At 38.7% G+C, this 12886-nt stretch overlaps 1 protein-coding gene and 1 pseudogene across 2 annotated transcripts in view; one reads left to right on the forward strand and one right to left on the reverse strand.

The window, feature by feature from the left end:
* GRHL2 (grainyhead like transcription factor 2) overlaps nt 1-12886 on the forward strand; it is a 137471-nt gene that overhangs the window by 14671 nt on the left and 109914 nt on the right. The window lies entirely within an intron of this gene.
* Nucleotides 2888-3190, reverse strand: LOC129084250 (60S ribosomal protein L36-like; annotated as a pseudogene).

Below are 12886 nucleotides of genomic sequence, written 5' to 3' on the forward strand. Positions count from 1 at the left end.
TTATTTTAGCCTTATTTTTAAGGTTATTTAAAAGACTCCTTGAAAGGTAATCAAGTCATACTTAATTGTAAAAACATTAAGAAATACAATTACTCTAAAACTACCACTCAGATGTGTTAACACTGCTAACAATGCTAACATTTTGACATCTATATTTTTACTCTTTTCTATGCAATTACATACAAATATACTAGGTACACTGAGATGAGATAGCAATTTATATACTGTCTGTAACTTACTGTTAAATTAATATTGATCACAGATCACTTTTTATGGTGATAAATATTTTTAATGGTCTTATACTTTTAAATTGAATGGAAATGCTTAGATTAATTTAATCAGTCCCTGTTTTGTTTGTGTAGACATTTTTCTCAGGTTTTTACTCTTAAAGTCAATATTTGAATGATTATCCTTATGGCTAAATCTTCACACACTCTTTAGTTATTTCCTTGAAATAGGATTCATTAAATAGACATTCCTGATGTAAAGGTATGTTCTTTTTAAAAACATTTGGCTCGTACTTCCAAATTGCCATCCAGATATGTTCTCATTAACGCTCCCAGCAGCACGTGTCTGTGGGGGAAGGATTCCAGTTCCTTCCCCAACAACACACTCTAGTCTTTCTTCAGTCTACCAATTCAACAGGGTAAAAATGGTAACTTGTTTTGAATTACATTTCTTTCCATGAACTCAAACTATATTTTCTATTTCAAAAGAACTTATCTTTTGTTTTTATTGTATATAGTATTTTGTTATCTTAAAAGCTCTTTTTGGGGTTTTGCAGAAAGTTCAGCATTAGTAAAAAGAGTTTATTAGCGGAAGGTCCAGCCACGTCCCCACTCTCAGTACAAGTCACTGGGTTTGGAAGCAGTCCCTAATTGACAGCCCCATCTTTTGCCAGTGAAAGCGATGATCCAGGTCTGCATAGAAGTTCCCTAATTGAAGACCGCAAGTTCAGGGAACTTAGTCAAGGAATAGGGAGTCCATATTCCTGTGGTGACTGAGGATAGTGAGTTCAGAATGAACACCTCCAAACAGCAACGAATGAGCAGACACTACACAAATCTTTTCCACTTTATGATTTATGGAGTGCCTCCAGGCTGAGCATTGAGACCACAAAGATGAGACAGACTACTAGTTTAAGGTCTGAGAACCTTAAACAATATAAGTAGAAAAAATATAATTCAGAAAAAATATACACATTGACCTGTCATTCTTGAGGTAATTAGTCATGGGAAAAGTGGAGGCAGGTAGGTCCAAAAATAAGACAAAATAGGTCGAGTCTTCAAATTTTCTGCTTTATTTTGATTTGAAAAGAACTGCCACTATTTTTTTTTAATTCCTCGGGTTTGATCAAGTTTTCATTCATTCACTTTATTTATTTTTGCCTATTATTAGCAGTTAAACACTTTGGTTGTTGATCACAGTAGTAGGGCCATTGAAAATGGGGTCACTTTTCTTGCTCTGGCTGGTGTGGTTCAGTGGATTGAATGCCTGCCTGCCAATCAAAGTGTCACTGGTTCGATTTCCAGACTAGAGCACATGCCTGCATTGGCGGCCAGATCCCTAGTAGGGGCCGTGAAAGGCAACCACAAATTGATGTTTTTCTCCATCTCTTTCTCTTTCCCTTCCCCTTTCTAAAAATAAATAAACAAAACCTTAAAAAAAAAAGAAAATGGAATCATTTTTCAATGATAAATCTCTAGGACTCTGTAATTAAACTTTTTTTTAATCTGCCTGTTTCTAAACAGGTTTTTCTTTTATTTTCGTAGCAATGACCGTTAATGGGGAGGCGTGTGCTAGTGAGTGGAACAGGGCACGAGAGGCTTCTGAAAAACCCCTACTGTCCTTGGGTTCGTCCTGGTGCTGCCTGTAAATGTGTTTCGTTTGTCAAATTCAGGGCGTATCTTAGGTTCCTCGGAAGGGCCCAGCACTGGGTCTGAGTTAGGGCTCTGGGATCTATTTTATTTTTGATGAGGAGCCCTAAGAATGTGAATCCAGATACTCCTTAGGTCACACTTTGAGAAACACTGGTCTAGATAGAGGGTTCCTCCCACTTTCAGCTCTTGTTCTCTGTGATTTATTTATTTACTTATTTATTTTTTATTGTTCAGATACATTTGTCTCCATTTTCCTGCCACCACTTTCCCCTGCTCCACCCACCCCCACCTCCCACCCTCAGTCCTTCCCCACTTCGGCTTTGTCCATGGGTCCTTTATACATGTTCCTTGACCTGCCCCTGCCCCTTCTTTTCCCCTGTTATCCCCCACTCCTCCCCCCTGGTTACTGTCAGTTTGTTTTTTCTTTCAGTGTCGCTGGCTATATTTTTCTTGCTTGTTTGTTTTTGTTGATTAGGTTCCACTTATAGGTGAGATCATATGATACTTGTCTTTCACCCCCTGGCTTATTTCGTTTAGCATAATGTCCTCCAGTTCCATCCGTGCCGTCACAAGGGGTAGGAGTTCCTTCTTTCTGCTGCGTAGTATTCCACTGTGTAAATGTACCATAGTATTTTGATCCACTCATTTATTGATGGGCACTAAGGTTGCTTCCAATAACTTGGCTATTGTAAATTGTGCTGCTATGAACACTGGGCTGCATAGGTTCTTTTGAATTGGTGTTTCAGGATTCTTAGGGTAGAATCCCAGAAGTGGAATTGCAGGGTCAAAAGGCAGTTCCATTTTTAGCTTTTTGAGGAAATACCAAACTGTTTTCCACAGTGGCTGCACCCGTCTGCATTCCCACCAGCAGTGTCCTAGGGTTCCCTTTTCTCCACAACCTTGCCAGTGCTTTGTTTTTTGTTGATTTATGATGGCCAGTCTGACTGGCGTGAAGTGGTATCTCATTGAGGTTGAACAGATTTCATTACATACAGAGGGGATGGGGCTCAGTCCCTCCTGGCCGCTGCCTTCCTCATGGCTGCAAAGGCATTGCTCGGTTCCTGTCTCTTCCTCTTGGCGCAGAAGTGCATCCCCACCCTTTCTTGATGAATTTCAAGAAGGGCCCTCTTGTCCTTAGAAACCTTGAGCAGCTCCATAGCATGCTGTTCACAGAAGGCAAAGCCATACACCTATGGGATCACATCCCACATGAACTCAATGTGCTTGGTGAGGTGGATGCGCTGGCAGCTGTGCCTTAGCTTGCTCACATTCTTGGTCACCTTGTGGCCCTTGTTGAGGTCCATGGCCATGGCGGAGCCCGGAGCCACTGCTGCTGCTCCTCCATGGCTGCCACAGTGGAAGTGTAGTTAAACTTTATGTTACAAAACTTTTCTAGAACTATGGGTTAGGGCATTTGTTTGTGTCCTCTGTCATGTGCATGTTGCTTATAGCATTAATGGTAACATCTGTAGAAACTGATAACTTATGGAGGTAATTTGGTATTTTTCTTTCTTTTTTTTTGATCATCAAAAGGAAATTTAAAAAAATTTCAACCATTTTTATTGTATTTTTTTCTGTTCCCATTTATCCCCCTTATACCCTCCTCTTCCTCCACCTGCTTGCTCTCCCCGCTGCCGCTCCAGCAATCACCGCACTGTTGTCGTGTCCGTGAATCCTTATTCTGTTTTGCTCTATCCCTCCACCCTGAACACCCTTCCCCACCAGAGCTGTCAGCTTTTCTAAACTGAGATACAACATGAAAACATCTAGGATAATTAGGAATTTATTTTTAAAGTGTTGGTGGCATTAGGGCCAGCTGCATTAATCAGGAACTCATTATCTGGTCGATGAATTATCAAGGCTGTTTTCTTCAATCTCGCTCTTGCAGTTAACCTTTTGGATATATAATTTTTTTCCTCCCTATAGATGTAACAGAGAGGGCATGAAAAGAAAATTCAGCTTAATTAGTTTGGCTACTGATTAAGGAAAAAATATTTAATTCAGGAGAATGTTGAACTTATTATTTTAAATACGTTCTTTGATTATCTACGATTTCATGTGATACATGCTATAGTTTCTCCTATTTTTTTCAAATGTTCTTGAAGCTGTAAGTTTAAGGATTGTTTGATTAGGAAGCCTATCATTTGCAAGGTACAGATAATGGCCTTCCCCCCACAAAACCTGCAAAGCACTGTACCAATAAAAGGCAATCTTTAAATAATTGGTCATATTGCACATTTTTCTTTTTTTCAAACCTAACTCTGTAAGTTTTTTCCTAAATATTTTAATGACTGCAGAGCATTATGTGCTGTGGATTCACTGTCATTGACTTACATTTAGGTTACATATAGGTTGTTGCTATAGTTTTTGATATTATAAAATCATGCTTTCATAAAAACCTCAAACATAAAACCTTTCAAGATTTTTAGATCATTTCCTAGATTGTATGTCTACAAATGGAATTTACTGGATTAAAATTTACAAATATTAAAAAATATGTTGTTATACAGCAAGTATAAATTTAGAGAGAAAAAAGATAAATGTCCTTTTTATAATTCTTTCAAGATTTTTAGATCATTTCCTAGAATGAATTTCTACAAATGGAATTTACTGGATTAAAATTTGCAAATTTTTAAATAAAGGTTATTATACCGTAACTGTTAACTTAGGGAGAAAAAAGGATAAATGTCCCTTTTATAATTCTTTTTCTCCTATCTTTTTCAGCAGAATTTTGGCTGTTTGTTGGAAAACCTTCTAGGTGTGCTTCTAGGCATTATATCACATAAGAATATATATTTGAGAATTTTTAATTTTTTCACTTTTTTATGTAAATGAGTGATTTTATACACGTTGTTTTATGATTTTAATTGGTCCATGTCAATAATACAAAATTGCTTTTTTAAAATGGTTTCACAACTTCCACAGTACGAACGACTGAAGGATAAATGAGTAGAAGTGGAACTTTTGGGGCACAGCCTATGCACATTGGAATCTTGGATTGTTCTCCAAAAATGCTCCTTTGATTTATACTCCAATAGTGTTTGCACGTGCCCGTTTCTGCCTTCCCTCAAGCAACGGAGCTTATCAGTCTTTACAACTTCTGCTAATATAAAAAATGGTGTCTTGTTATTCTCTTAATTTACATTTCTTTAATTTTTATACTAATTTAAAAGACATTTGGATTTTTATTCCTGTGAACTGTCTGTTAATGTTCTTTGACTATTTTTCTATTTTGTTGTTGATCTTTTAATTTTTTAAAACAGCTTCATTGAGGTGCAATTGATATACAAACAATTGTGCATATTTAATATGTACAATTTGAAGAGTTTGGACTTACACAAACACCTGTGATATCATTACCACAATCAAGATAGTAGACATATCCAACACCTCCAGAGTTTCCTTGTGTACCTGCATGTGTGTCTTAAGAACACTTAATATGAGATTTACCTTCTCAACAAATTTTGAAGGGCATAGTACCTTATTGTTAACTACAGGCACTATGTTGTACAACAGATCTCTAGATTTTATTCATCTATTATAGCTGAAATTTTAAACCCATTGTATAACAACTCCCCATTCCCCATCACTCCAGCTACTGGAAACCATTATTTTATTTTCTCCCTCTCTGAGTTTGACTACTTTAGATACTTCGTGTAAGTGGAGTCAGGCAGTATTTGTCTTTCTGTGTCTGGCTTGTTTCACTTTAACACAATATCCTCCAGGTTCATCCATATTACCAAATATGGCAGGATTTCTTTCTTTTTAAAGGCTATGTAATATTTCATGGTTTGCATACACCACATTTTTTATTTATTCATCTGTCAGTGGATACTTGGGCTGTTTCCCTATCTTGCCTGTTGTGAATTGTGCTTCAGTGAACCTGGCAGTTCAGATCTCTTTAAGATTCAGATTGCAATTGTTTTGGAGATGTACCCAAAAGCGAAATTGCTACATCATGGAGTGTTCTTGGTTTTTTCCTTGATGAATTTTAAGAGCTATGTTTGTACTGTTGATGAATTTTAAGAGCTATGTTTGTCTACCAGATTGTCCTTCGTCTTGACTATGTTGTGCTTTTCTCTGTGGACATTTAAAATTTTTAAGTAGCCAAATTCATCTGTTTTCTTAAATGCTTTCTAGGTTTTATGTCTTGCTTAGGAAGGGTTTCTTTGTTCTAAAGTTACAAACAAACTCCCCCTTCTCCCCTTCAGCACTAACTTCTCCCAAAGTTTATTCTATCATTCTATGACTTAGGATTTCACATTTCCATTGTAAGCTTTGATCCACCTGGAATTTACTTGAAGAAATCAGGTAGGATTCTTACTTCTTTTTATAGGTGGACTCCCTATTGTGCCAATACCATTTAATGAGTAATGTCCATTTTCCTCATTTATTTGAAATCCAGCCTTTATCATATATCAAATATCTATGTGTATTTGGTACTATTTCTTAAAATAGAAACTTTTTCAAAATTTCAAGTTTACTCAAAAGTACGTTATCATTTTGGTACTGTTTTAAGTGGAATCTTTTCTTCCTTTATATGTTTTAGCTGGTTGTTTTGCATAAGAAAGCTATTGATTTCTAAATATTATTTTGTATCCAGCCTTTTATTTGTAGTAGTTCAACCATTTACTTTGGGTATCAATCATGCTCTCATATGGTGTTTCAATGATGTTAATTCGTCTCTTCCAATTTTTATATCTTTTATTTCATTCTGAGTGTATCTATCTATCACTATAGAACAGTATTAGCTAATACTTACTAATAGGTGTGAGAGTTGAAATCCTTGTCTAATGTCCTAAGGGTTTCAACATTAAATATGATTTGGACTTTGAAATCTCTTGGTTTAATATGATCTTAGATCTGACCACCAACTGGATTCTTTTATTCTAATATCTATGTATTCATCTCTCTTTCCCCTCTCTTTTACTGAATCTCAAATTACCTATTAGGTAATTGTGTTATCTATAAATAATGATTATTTATTCTTCTTTCCAGTTTTTAGATTTTTAAATTTTTTCTCTTAGCACATTGCTCGGGATGTCAAGTACGGTGTTGAACAGTGGGACGACAGGGGGGTTCTGTAAAGGAAGGGGTTTTAATGTCTCGCTGTTAAGCACGATGGTGCTCTAGGTTCTTGGCTATCAAGCATGAATTTCGTATTTTTATTCTTTGTTATTCTTTTAATGTAGTGATATCCATAAATTAATTTCTTAATTTTGGGGAGAACAGTCTTGTATTCCTGGGAGAAACCTTGTGCATAATGATATAAAAACATATTTTGAGGATCTATATTCATCTCAGTCCCACTGCTTACTAGTGATGTGACCTTGGGTAAGTTAATTAATCTCTCTGTGCCTGTTTCTCCTCTTTGAACAGGATTAATAGTAAGAGATTTTGCCTCTCAATATTGGGGTGGGGTATAGTACATGGTACATGGTAAACACTCAGTACATTTTAGCCATCCTTATTGTCATCATAGCTATATTATTATTGTAAATATTATCACTATTACCGGTCTCTTGTTTCCTGGGTGTGTGTGTGTCTGTAAGTGTACCTGGGTGAATACTATCTTTGTTGTATTTTGATATCCATGTTATGCTAGCTGATTAGAATGTGTTGGGAAACTTTCCATGTCTTATTATTCTCTGAAATAATTCAAACAATGTTGGAATGATCTATTCCTTGGAGGTTGCCAGGATCTGGTGAAGGTCCTTGATTAACCTTTCAATTTCTTCTATCCTTCCTTTGTCTACTCAGGCTTTCTACTTAGCATTTATATTTTTTCAGAAAATCGTTGTGTTCAGATCTCCTTTGTATGAGTGGATATGTCTCCTCACCATTTCTTTAACAGATTTTATCTCTCTTCCCATCCCTTTCTCTCCCTTAAGCTCTACCCTTATATGCACACACACAGAGGACAGCTCATCCCTGCTTTTATGGGCATTTGACTAGCAAAATTGAGGTCACAGTAAAAAAGACTTCTGCAGTGATTCCTGTGGCTGGAACTGGGACCAATATTTAAAAATGAGATTTTGTCTCAGTTTAGGTAAAATGTACATAAGATTAAATGCTAGTTCAAATCTTCCAAGAAGCAGTCATCAAGATGAGATTAAACAAGCAAGGATTTTATTAAGGGGATTCCTGTGTGACGGGGTGGAGGGAGGGTGCTGGGTGAGGTGTGGAGGCCCAGGCCCTGAGGCCGGCCTGACCCTGAGTGCGCAGAGAGGAAGGGGAGATTGGGTGAAAGCCTCTGGCTCGCCAGCAGTCTAAGGGAGCTCCCTCAGAGCCGTGGGAGGCCTCTACTTTGTGCATTCAGATTCCTGCACCTGCCTTAGCACCTGGGGCGAGTTCAATCATCGTCTGGGGGCACCATGGGGGAGGCCTGGCTTCGGCGGCGGCTGGGTCATTGCCTATCCTCTCCCCATGGGGCACACTCCAGTGATGGCCACAAAGTAAAAGCTTTCCACCAGTGGAAAGAATAGCTTTGTAAAGTCGTGACTTCTCGCTAGAAATGTTTAGGCAGAAGGATGTAAAGTGCAGGGACTGGGCTGTGGGTTCCACTTGAGGGGGAGTCTTGACCTTTAAGTACATTTCTGTCCTCTCTCCCCATCCCCAGTCCATCAGTTATCCTCTCTTTCCTCCTCTCCCTTCTCTCCCCACCCCCCATTCTTCCCATCCTCCTCTTTGCTTTCCTTTCCCTTTCTCTCCTTCTCCTCTCTGCCTTTCCCCTTCTCTTTCTCTTTGTCTCTCTGTTTCTGTCTCTCTCTACACACACAACCACAAACATACATGATTGGGGTGTGTTGACCATTCTTCCTACTTCATGAGCATTGTTTATAAGTAAAAATCTCTTTTAATATTGAAATTAGACAATTCAGTGCCCCTTCCCTGCTCGGACTGCCTTCCTGCCCTCTTCCTTTCCCAGGGTCCTGTCTCTTCATTAAGTTCGTGACTGATGGCTTACCTAGGTCAAGGTTTTAGCCCTGGTTACAGTAGATCAGGGAAATATTGCTGTGATATGGGGTCAGGGAGCCTGGTCTCTTCTGCTGTTTGTGTTTTTCTGGTCCTTTGGAGTCACTGTGGAAAACCAAGGCATGTTATAAATTTTCAGGATTCATGGGAGGCGGTTTAAGTGTCCTGGGACACAACCCCCAGCCCCCTCCGCCACCCCAGATGTGCCTGTAGTGCCCCTCTGGAAGCTTTCAAAATAATCTCCATATATTTGGTTTTCTGAAATTTTATGATAATAGCCTTAGTCATCTCCGCCACCCGCCCCGCTGCCGTCCCCATACTTTTTGTACTAGGTACTCCACGTACTGTTCATTCGGGTCCTTCTTTCTGTTCTGGGGAATTTTCTAATATTCCTGTAGTAATTACTTCCCATTCTGTTCTTTCTTTTCTAATACAGAATCCATAGTCTCATGTGTAACCTCTTTGATTCCCTAGTCTGCTCATATTGTCAGTCTTTGTGCCTTTTATTCCTTTTTTCCCTTGAGCTGTCTTCACCTTTATCATCCAGACTTTCCATAGAATTTTTGCATTTCATACTTTTTATAATTTACCATATTCTAGCTCAAGCTCTCTCTTTACAGCCTCCTCTTTTTATTACATAGATGCAAAGAACTTGTTATCTCTCGGAGGATATTACTGTTTTTCCTGTTCTCTGCATTGTCTCTATTACTTTATTTGTGTTTGTTTGTGTTTTCCTTGTAGTTCGTTTTTTGTTTTGACCATCATGAGTCTTACCTCTTCATTAGGCTATTCAGTAGCACAATATGTTCAATAGCCGAATTTAACAGCTACTCACTCAGCAGCTTACTGGAAGCCTTGCATGTCCGGTGCAGCAATGGATGGGCTTGCTGATCTGCCTATTTTCTCTAGATGGTTTCCAGGCAGTGAGCCTGTTCTCTGGGGCCAGTGATTGTCTCCAGAGAAGGACCCTCTGGTTATAATTACTGAGATGGGATGAGATTTTGGAAACTGGTGGGAAAGGGAAATCTCATGGTTTTTACATTGTCCTTTCACTTAATCCCTCTATTTTCAATCAAGGGTTCTACTTTCTCCTTCTACTGTGCTTCATGGTCTCAAACTACCAGATTTTTGGATTCAATATTACCAGAGGTTTAACCTTCTCTTCATTCTAGAATGTGGGAGAGGTAGATGCCTGGTAATTTGAGATGGGATAAGATATATGGAGGAGGGGGTATTTATTCTTTTATGTACTCTTAACCAATCATGTTTTCAGCTACTCCCCACATTCTAAGATTTCTAATGCTTTCAGTTCCTTAGACTTTCATATTCTATGGTACTATTTGACTTTCTCATATACCCCTCTGCATACATTTAAGCTTTATCCTACTGCACTCTGCTGAGGCAGTTGCCACTCTTCTAACTTACATCTCCCCTTATTTAATTGATACATCTGATGTGGACTTGGTTCCCCTCTCGCAATCTTTTGACCTCTTTAATTACCATTTTAATGGGGTTTTCAATAATGTGTTCAACCTGCCATATTTAACCAGACGTTTGTAGGTACTAGAACTTTGAATATTGTTTCCCTTTTCTTTGTTTAGTGTTCTACTTCTGGAACATTTATATTATCTCCATATTTGTTCCTCTTTGTCTATCCCTGATTATTATCTAATAACACAAAGTTCTATTTCTTCTCCACATTCACGGTGATTATCTCAACCTTTCTTCCATCATTAATTCCATTTTCAGTTCCCTTGGTATTATTTGCTCTATAACCTGTTGTTTTGGTCTTCTCCTTTCCTAGCTCTACAATTTCCCTTTTTGCCTAATATTATTATGCCATCACACTTTTCTTTTATTGAATTTGTATTCTTATTATGTTTTATAGTATAAATCAATTTCTGGGAATTTTATTCTTTTTCAGGGAGGGATTAATTCTGTTTTCTTATGCACGCTATGTTCTTTCATTATTTGTCTGATTTCCTGTGGTAATTTTTTCCCTATCTTCATGCCATTTCTTTCTGACTTGTTCATGCTTGATATATTCTCTTCAAACCTCCTTTTGTTATGATATAATTAAAATGAATTACTTCTTTACTGTCCTTCTGTCATCTGAGACATGTTTGCATGCCCTTTCCAGGCCAGTGTAAAGCCTGGGCACTTGATGATGTGACAGGGTGGAAAAGCTCAGCTTAGTCTCGTGGAGCCTATGAGTGACTTGGCTAAACATTCTGTGTTGAGGTCACTCCACATCCGCTGGAAGGCAGCCTCTTCTTGTGTGTGTGTGAAGGGTGCCTTTGAGTTATAAGTCTGTGCCCTACTTGACTGTCAAGTATTTGGGCCTGTGTTTCTGCTGGAGACAGTCATCTTGGTTGTTCACATTCTCATTGTCATTCTTACTCCTCTTAGTCACTAGGGTTAAAAGAAAAGGATGCTTCAGAGTGATGGTACCATTGTTAGCAGATTATGGTGGAAAGTCGTCATGAAACTTCGTCTGAAGTTTTGATTGTCTTCTTTCTGCTCCTTCACCAGTTTTCTCTTCTTTAAAGGGTCTTAACCACATTTATCTACCATTTTGTTTTCAATCCTGTTAAGCTCCTCTTCACTGCTGAGGTTATTTAATGCTAGTTCCTTCTTCCACTCAACCTAACCCCCTCTGGCTGGACCAGAGACCCCAAGACAGTGAGGAGGGCAGGAAAGTGTCAGGCAGCTGCTCCAGTAACCCCAAGTTACAAAAGCCATGGGGACAAAGAACTATGCTGACTGTCCCTCCTTTAGCCTTTTTCTGTTAAAGAAATCAGTCTGCTCACTGTATTTGACTGAGCTCTGCAGGACACTTTTATTGGAACATATTCTAACATTTATTGGGGAGTCCATGTAATTTATAAAAATGTTCACTTTCCTCAGAGACAAGGGAGACAAGACAAGGTTTACATAGAGAGTCAAGTAATATAAAAAGTACAACACTGACATTTATCTTTTCTTTAGACTTCCAAGTATGTTTGAAGTAGTCTGATACAAGCATCACAAGCATTGCAATTAAGCAGCCACAATTCCTGAAAAGTTTTATGTCTCTTGCAACCCTACCTCTCTTTCTAAAAGGCTTAGCGCAAGTTTGGCTAGCATCTGCTTGGTGTGACTGAAGTTGGGAGGTAGAACTGCACGTTTCCATACGGCGGTGATGCCAGGGAGAAGAGGCGAGGTGACACCTCTTCACCAACAATTTGCTTATTCCCCCAATCCCATCACAGAGCCGGCAGGAGAGTCTTAGACATTCTAGATCTTCCAGGCTCAAGATGGTCCCCTTCATCCATAATGCAGGCTCATCCCCTGTGATTTTGGGCTTTGTCTACAACAAAACACACCTTTTCTGAATTTCCAAGATGGAGACCCCCACAACACATTGCCCTACTCCTAATTTCACTTGTGTGACCTTTTCCATTATAAAATAATTAATATGGGGGAAGGTACCAATTGTGAGGGTACGCAGGAGTGGGGCCTACACAGAATCTCCGCTTCACTCGGTGGAGCACCACCCGAGTTTTGGTCTCCCTTTGTGTGTTTCGTCATAAAACATGACCATTCTGCAGGCTCCTGGTCCTTATCTTAGACATTTCTGCCAGGGCCTCCCTGCTAATCACTGATATAACGTATTATCTTTCTATGCATGAATCAATGTCCCTTCAGTACAGAATGATTCACCCTTAGCCAACAAGAGTTTCTTATATGTGATTGACATCGTTCTGCATTTCTTCTCCTAGAATAGGTTTTTCTCTTCATACTAGAAAAACCCCAAGTTCTTTTCCTCTCTGCTAAAGTCTGATGGTGGAGGTAGTGATTTACCTCAAAGGGTTTCCCAAGTGGTTATTCGCCTGTCTTTGTTTCTCTCCATACTGGGGAGATTTCAGTGAATGCTCCATAATTTGTTGATTTAACTGTTGTCTCCTGTGCTTCTCTGGGTTGTGGTTAAACAATCATATACTTTACAAAGTGTTCCCCCTGCTATTTCCAGTACCCCAACTGTTACCATA

The sequence above is a fragment of the Pteronotus mesoamericanus genome, unplaced genomic scaffold (genome assembly GCF_021234165.1).
Source record: "Pteronotus mesoamericanus isolate MK-2021 breed Mesoamerican mustached bat unplaced genomic scaffold, CSHL_Meso_final scaffold_174, whole genome shotgun sequence".
Lineage (NCBI taxonomy): Eukaryota > Metazoa > Chordata > Mammalia > Chiroptera > Mormoopidae > Pteronotus > Pteronotus mesoamericanus.